The 8716-nt window shown below is 38.8% G+C and overlaps 1 pseudogene; it reads right to left on the reverse strand.

Moving 5' to 3' along the window:
- Positions 1–3947: 3947 nt before the first annotated feature.
- LOC107293018 lies at positions 3948–7850 on the reverse strand (annotated as a pseudogene).
- Positions 7851–8716: the final 866 nt, after the last annotated feature.

Raw genomic sequence — 8716 nt, forward strand, 5'->3', positions numbered from 1 at the left:
TGCTCACTTACTATTTTCTTGCCTATCTTAACTTGTGTTTCTATTCTGTTTTTTATGGCACTATTTTTGATAGGTTGGTCTGTTTTTTCCTTTTGTGTAAAGACAGATGCAAAAAACGAGTTAAATAGTTCCGCTTTCTCCCTGTTGCTTGTCACCTTCTTGCCACTTTCACCCACTAACGGACCAATCATTTCCTTCATATCATAAAGGACTATGATATAGGTCAGGGTAAAAGCTGGACTCCATCAACAGTTTGAGTGCTAATCATGTCTGATTCTACACTGATTGTATTAACTAAGTAAAAACAGCAACAACAACATCCTTTGGCCAATTGGACTTCAGAACTGAGAATGGGAAAAGCTATTGTGCCTTAAAAAATAAGCTGCAGTGACTTCCGGTACAAGAGGTCTCCAGCCTGCAAAAGTGCAGAGTTAAGCAGCATGGTTACAAATATTTGTTTGCTGCTTTGTTAATAAACTCATTGATAGTTTACCTACTCGGAGATGAGAGTAGCTCCTTATTTGAGGACTTCTAAGGCAGCATATCACCAAAAAGTATAGCAGGTTACTTCAGAGAAAACATACCTAATAGTTAATAGGGTTGGTTTAGTCATTCTTGGAGAAAACTCAGAGTTATCTGTTGGACAATTAATTTATACTTATCTGTGGTAGATTGTTTTTAAAACATGGTAAGTCTGGATCCAGCCCTATCTACTGAATGAAGATATTGCTCAATACTTTTCTTTGTTTTGCAAGATTTCCATGGTAATAAAATAATCAAAATGGGGTAGTTTTATAGTGAAATCTGCTTTGAGGAAACAAACTTATCACTTTGCTTTATCTTAAGGACTGCTTTTCCCCCAACAGTTTCTGCCTGTCCAACGTAAACAGGTAGGGAACACCTGCTAAGAGTCCTCACCTATGAGGAGGTACAGCAGGAGGGGGTTCAGAATGGGCATGCTCTCTAGCAGCTCCCTGTCTTTGGAATAGCTTACCCTCTGAGGCAAGAAGGACCTCCATCTTCATGGTCTTCCAAAAGGAGGTAAAAACACGGCTCTTCAAAGATTGTAACCAATGATGCCATATTCAATAAATGTCATGTATTGCCTTTAGCATTAATTTAAACCCAGATTTAATTAAATTACCATTTGAATTCAATTATTCAATTCATTTGTGTTGTGTTTTTTATTTAGAGGTTCTATAAACCAGCAATAGTCCTATTGCTTTCAGACAATAAGCAAATCTTTTAAATGATATGTAGCCAGCTTGGTCTAGTGGTTAAGGCACCTAGGCTAGAAACCAGGGAACCATGAGTTCTAGTCCCACCAGTTACTGGCCCAAGGATAGCCTTGGGCCAGTAACTCTCTCTTAGCCATAGAAAGCAAGCAAGTGCAAACCACTTCTCAAAAAGCATGCCAAGAAAACTGCAGGGGCTTGTTCAGGCAGTTTCAGGGAAATGGCATGATTCAGTGGAAGATCATATAAAATTAAATTAGAAATGTTAATGATAGATGAAACACATACTGTACAATCCCTTCATGACAATCCTAATATGTATGACATACAGATGTAGGGTTGGCCATGCAAGGTAGACCAGTCAGGAAGCAAGCCCAGATGAGCTAATTCTACTTTACTGTAAGGTTACATTAACATAATATTTCAAGTCTGAAAGTACATTTCTCTTCTGTAGCCTTTACAGCCTAGGGAGGGTCTGTTCTGATACATTTGCCAAGCCCACATTCCTGCTGTGTACTAAGATGCCTCGTACCTCACCATGGCTCTGTCTCTGGCTTTCCTCCCCCCCCCGTCTCTCAAAGTTATTCCCACATATCATTACAAACGGGACTATCACAGATGAAACGGATGCAATCTTAATGTAATGTGGTTCAAGAAGCTAGGTTCTCCCATATGTATGAATTAGCTATGAATCCTCCTTTCTATTTACAATCAAATTGTTCAATAATATTGTAAATTCCACTGACAAATTACTTATTGGTCCAGCAAGTAGTAGTAGTAGTAGTAGTAGTAGTAGTAGTAGTAGTAGTAGTAGTAATTCTTCTTCTTCTTCTTCTTCTTCTTCTTCTTCTTCTTCTTCTTCTTCTTCTTCTTCTTCTTCTTCTTTTTCCTCCTCCTCCTCCTCTTCCTCCTTTCTTTTTTTTTTTTTTGAGTTTTACCTGACGTTTCTTTTTCCTAGAAGAGGACTTTCCTCACAATAAATATAAACAGTCACCAATGGAACCAAAATCAAATTCACAAACCTTTAAACTATTAAAGATAAAGTTTAATTAGTTGAGTAAAGTACTAGATTGAAAAGTCTGTAAATTGCTTATTAAAAGCCTTTCTCAATTGTGGTTACACAAAACATCACTAGGAGCTCTGCAGAGGTCATATTTTTTTTTAAAAAGCAAACATTGTTTTCGCAACTTTGCTTACTATGCAATGTTGGCATTTACAATAGTGAGATATTTTATATGCCACAACTCAGTTACCAATCTGCTTTGTTTTGTTTTGTTTTTTGCAGTTGCCAATGTTGTGAAACATGAATTGTATGGTGATGTTTTTCATTTTTAAAATAATTTTTATGCAGGGATTCCCTGAGAAGCGAAAATTATTTCGAGGGATCCTCCAGAGGAAAAAAAGTTGAGAAAGGTTGCTAGAGAAGATTGTGGCAAACAAACAGTGGATCAATTTTTCTTAGAGTGAAAGAACTAAATATCAATTCAGTTTAATGTCTTTGCTCACTTTCATCAGAAATGAACACACAAAAAACATTGCATAAATGCTTTCTATGAGGGCAAAGTATATGGTTTCCTCCACAAAATAATCCAACTTGCCTTTAGGCCAGCTTCATTTTAGCATCATTTTTTTAAAAAATCCGTCTTAAGAATTTTTAAAACACACTTTAGATGTTTGTTTAGATCCATCTTTCTCACAAAGTATGCATTTCAATCTAAAAATCTTCTCCAAATACAACATGGCTATTTTGCAATGCATATCAACGTTCTTGGAGGGCTAAGCTCTCTCAAGATACTCTTCATTCCACAAAAACACATATCTTATTCTTCTTTGTGGCTCACTGATAATGGTGTCTTTTCCAGTTAGAAAAGAAAGCAATTGCCTGGCCACTTCAGTGCCTTCAATCCTCTTAACTGAAAGCAGTGTCATTAAATTAAGCATTACCTGCAGTAATTGAGGACCGCTGATAGATTCTCATTTCATACATTTTACAGCAGGAATACTGAGAACAGATTCCTCTCTATTGCTTTAGCAGGAGGAAATGGACATAACCATTCTCAAAAAGGTCTTTTCTCTTTGGATATAAACGTGGGAAGACACTAAAGGGGGGGGGTGTCCTTAGAACTTGATTGTTTTGTTGCAGACATTTCATTACCCAACTAGGTAACCTCATCAGGAGGTGGGCTTGCTCTCTTTTTATATATACTCCCGCCAACACTGTGACAGGGCAAACCACTAGTGTATAAAACGGGAGCAAAGTCCACTCCCTTCCTAGCACCGATGATGCTAACGAAATGTCTGCAATAAAATCACCAAGCTCAGAGAGCACCAAGGACCCCACAGTTCAATCCTGAGCTACAAATATTCTCTTCTATTGGTTGACACTAAAGGAGACATGCATGTGTAAGCACTGAGTTGAGAACCCCTGATTTATATTATGGCATAGAGAGTAAAACATTTTATATGTAGATATAAAACAATAGACGTGATGCAAACTTAGTCACCTTAGAATGACAACTCATTGGAATTAAATTAATGTATTGACTGATAAATAACTGAAGTCACATGTATTTGAACTGATTTAATCTACATTCTGGAAGACCACATGGAAGAGTAAACTATAAAGAAGCCTCTATGGAACTTGTAAAATATACGTTCTTGACTCATAATTTACTGGCTAATGTCAGCCCAGGGAAAAGACATAATTGTGTTTCAAAAGGAGTATAATATATGCATTCCCCAGTTGGTATATCATTGTGTACAATAGATGCATTTCTTACCTGCAGCAGCTGTATCACACTGGCATCTAAAAGTATTTGGAGAAACATTGCTGCAGCTACCATTGCCACAACTACATCGTTGACACTGCCCAATTATTTCTGAGCAGTTCATTCCTTATAAAATAAGACAGGAAAAATCTTTCCAAATGAACGGAGCATTACCAAAGCGTGAAGATGAAAATGCAAGAATTAATATTAGCATGCATAAAATGTACAGTAAATGTTTCGCTTGCGTATTAATCCAAAGCAATACTATTGCTGTTGTTTCCTTGGTTGGGTTTAAATTACTCTTTTAATATTATTAGAATGAAGCAATGGATTGTATATGATGCTAACACTACAGTTCCGAAAGGGGCAGGTATGATCACTAAACATATATGTAGGAGATATAGATAGTACAACATTGTGGGAAGAAGAACCATGCTATTGTCCCAGGAATGGAGACACACAAAACAAAACAAAACCTAAACAGGGAGGGAGGGAGGGAGGGAGGGAGGGAGGGAGGGAGGAAGGAAGGAAGGAAGGAAGGAAGGAAGGAAGGAAGGAAGGAAGGAAGGAAGGAAGGAAGGAAGGAAGGAAGGAAGGAAGGTGGATTTCACTATTAACCACACAAGTGAAAGGAACTTCCAATTGCCAAGTGCTGGGCAAAAGAAGAAATGGATTGTGAAACTCCAGAGACCGATAATTGGCTGATTTAAATGTGTTGGGGATGGCACCAGAGATAGTTCTCAGATATTTATATCTAAATGTTTAGCTCAAATGAAGATATAATCCTAGTCACAATTCCCCCCCCCCCAAGGCAGTCTCACTGAACTCATATACATAAGATGAGCTGCATATGGTAAAATTTCAGGGGAAAATCAACGTTCCAATATTTGAACAAAAAGACACATTCTAATATTTGCTTTTCAACATGATTTAACAGCTGCCTGGAAAGACAGTTTCAGGATGAATTCTGCTTAAACATGCTGCTTACTGGAAATTACCAGTCACAAATTTTCCAGCATATGGGACTAAATACCATATAATTATGCTTTCAGCTGAATTGTTGCTGTACGGTTATTCACACTTGAGCATTTTTTTCCATTTTTTAAAAAAATAACACTATGAGAGCCATTATATTCTCGCTAACACCTGTGAGCTAGAACTACATCTCCTATCCTAACATTTTAATCAAAACAGATTCTTTCACCTTGTTTGTTTGGGCTTTACCTATACAAGGTAATGATATTGTTCAAAAGCTCATGCTGTGCTTGATTCTTTACATGTTCGAAGCTTTTTTGACCTTTGTAATAAAACTGGATCAAGGCAGTTTTTATTCCCTGGTCATTTAAAGTGGATGCTGAAGGGATCCATGCTGTCTACTAGATATTGTCAGTTCATTCTTAAAGACAATCTAAATACTGAATAATAATAAAGTTGGAAGGGACCTTGGAGGTCATCTAGTCCAGCCCCCTGCTCAGGCAGGAAACCCTATACCATTTCAGACAAGTGGCTGTCCAGTCTCTTCCTAAAAACTAGTGTGGCATTTTTCAAGAGGTTGCTTCCAATCTTAAGCCTAGTTAGGGGCCAAGTTGTTTTTCATCTAACTGATTTCCATTTAACAAGCAGCTGGAATGAGAAAAGGCAGAGCTGTGCACTAGAATGAGGGGAGGGCTTTAAACTCTTTCTGTACTGTGATCAAAATCAAAACGGCCTTTCTGTTTTTTCATTCATGATCGGAGGACATTGTTGACGGTAGTAATGGCAGGAGATGTCCATTCTCCACAAGCATGTGTAGCATTACCCTCTCAGAGGCCGCCAAAGCCCAGGCCCTCCCAGCCCCACTCCCCTCCATCACGCTCTTCAGCTGCACTTTCAAGGAGTTAGTAAAGTGTCTTTTCTAGCAGAAGCTCACGTGAACTGAGGAGGTGGCAGACTCTCATCGTCAAAGGGGGGCTTTCAGGAACAAATATGATCAGCCCCTAAGCCCCCATAGTCAATGCATGATGGTGTTTAACAGCCCAAGGCAGTCATAGCAGCAATAGTCAATGGTTTCACAGTGACCGTTTGGAAACAAGTGAGGTGGAGAAAACCCCAGCTCCAGGCAGTGATAGGAACACGAACAAAGGTAGTCAGCATTCTGCAGTAACAGCTAGCCCCATAAGGGTAACTCCCCACAATGTCTATAACTTGCACAAGTAACAATAATCAAAGTTCGGATGGCCGCTAGTCTCCAAAGCAGTAACGACCAGCCTCTCCTTCTCTTCTGTCATTGCTCGCAGTCTCAGGTCTCGTAGGTGTCAAAACCCCTCCCGCCTTTCCTTCATTGTTAAAATCTGAATTTAGTAACCCCAGCAACTTTCTCTCTCCTCACTCTCTCTCTTGCCTCCACTTGGGATTTCCCTCCTGCAAAAGAAAACAGTAAAATTCCACCTTCTCACTCTCTCTCACTCACTCCTTCCCTCTCCTTCACAGAAAGGGATCAGCTAAAACTTCAAATTTGACTTCACCTGGTCTCTCTCTGACAACAGCAACAGCAACCACCCACACCCCCTTTCTTTCCTCCTTTTTCTTTCCTTCCGCCCGATCCATGCCCACCATGCCCAAAACTGGCAGCAGCTGTCCGAGCTTCCCTCTCCCTGAGCAGGCTCCTGCAAAGACTTTCAGGCATGTTTTAGATCAAGGGGCTGAATTCCTATTCTCACATGCCATGATTCTGATCCAGTCTTTTGTTTGCTTGCTTGCTTCTTTAAGATCTACACAAAGTCAAATGATGTAACCTACTTATGCTAGACACTGCAAGGGCATTCATAGGCTGGGAATCATAGATAGCAAAGAAGGCAATAGTGAGATTTGTACAAAAAAAAACAGAACAGTAACAACACATTTTGCTTCTGTACAACAGTAAGATAAGCTCAGAACACATGGCCAGAAGAAGCACTAAAGTTTCAGAAATCCACGTGATCTTACCTGTAAATGAAGGGGGACAGATGCATTCATGAGAATCTTCAACATCTTTTCTTTGACTCTTTCTTCTAATGCAGATGCCATGGTTGTAGCAAGGTTTACTGGAACACTTATCAATTTCTTGGCAGAACTGTCCAGAATAGGGATAGTTGCAGTGGCAATGATAGGCTTCATCCCAAATATGACTTAAACATTTGCCATGACCAGAACAAAATGTTGAGTTTGAAAACTTCTGACAAGCATGTGGCTTCACTGTCACATTCAATCGAAGCCCAAAATGACATAAAAGTGGTCCTCGTATTGGGACCTCTGCAAAGTAATGTGTTCCAATGCCGAGCCACTTGGGAACAATTTGATGCATCCTACTTAATCCATGGTCAAATAGAAGCTGGTGCCAATGGCCACCTCTTGGTTGAGGGCATTGAATAAATTCTTCCCAGGAAACATTTGCCAAGTTCATGCCATGAGACTGAAAAGATGGCTCCGATGAAACAAAGAGCAGGTCCCCCAACTGAAGTTGCAGAGGACAAATTTGGGGTAATTTCAGAGGCACGTTGTCTGCAGTACTGCTATCAGGGTACGAATCAATATTCCAACATTCTGTGAAGAAGCTGGAGCAGATGTTTTGGCTCAGTGACCATTTCACTGTATGGACTGTTGGCTGGGCTTTCCATTCAGACACCAAGGATCTGTTACAAAAGGTCTGCCCACCTACCATGGAACTTTGAAGGAGACAACAAGCTATTGCGACAAGAAGTGACTTTAGTTTCATTGTTTTTAAATCACACAGCCTGCTCTGATGGTCTTGTTCTTGAGGACAGAATGGATTCCTTCCAATGAGAACTTCTTGTAGTTGTTGCCCCTTTTTTTGCATCGGTGGCACCATGTCTGCCTGTAAAAAGCACATAAATGAGAGACCTGAATATTTGTTTATTTATTGTTTATTTATTAAATTTATAGGGCATCCATCTCACTGTTGAAGTGACTCTGCATGCAGTTTGCATGTTGGTGCTGAAAATATTTTTTTTAAAAAGGTATAATGAGTTAGATGGCTTTTATCCCCAGTTTTGAAATGACCCAACATGGAATAGAGATTATAACTCATATGCTAACTTGAGAATACTATATTCAGAAAGCAACAGTGGAAGCACGTTCCTGTTAAGATTATAAAGGAATCTCATGCAAAATTTGTTGCATTAATGTAATAAATAGTTTGCAGACTTGTAATTTAAAATATTTGCAAGATATCAGGATTCCAGCTTCTGATTTAAGGAATTCGTAAACTTAGATCAAAGCACCACAGGGGAAAAAATAATATTAGAGACTATAGTAGCATTTTCAAGGGGTTGCTGGATCAGTCTGCTTCAACTGTATTGATTGCTAAATGCATTCCATTCCATTTCTGCACTGAATCAAGAAAAACACAGTTTATATTGTAATATGTTAAGTACAGTAAATATGTAGTTTGAAATTCCTTAAAATATTGATTTCTGGAGACTTTCTCTCCAAGGATGAATTTTTAAAGCTAACATCCCCTTTTGAAGTACACAACATTATATGTATTAGATTTTGGTTTTAGTTGGTTTAGTGCTAGAATATTTATGAAGTTGAACTATTGCACAAGGAAACTTAATAGAAAATCTACACATCGATTTGGGGAGTATGAATCAATTCAAATTATTCCAGAATTCATAAACAATGGATTTTGCAATATCCCTGGTATTTTTGTTCACTTCTGCTTTACTTTCCAGC

Source organism: Protobothrops mucrosquamatus, unplaced genomic scaffold, assembly GCF_001527695.2.
Source record: "Protobothrops mucrosquamatus isolate PMUCROS unplaced genomic scaffold, P.Mucros_1.0 scaffold1480, whole genome shotgun sequence".
Classification (NCBI taxonomy): domain Eukaryota; kingdom Metazoa; phylum Chordata; class Lepidosauria; order Squamata; family Viperidae; genus Protobothrops; species Protobothrops mucrosquamatus.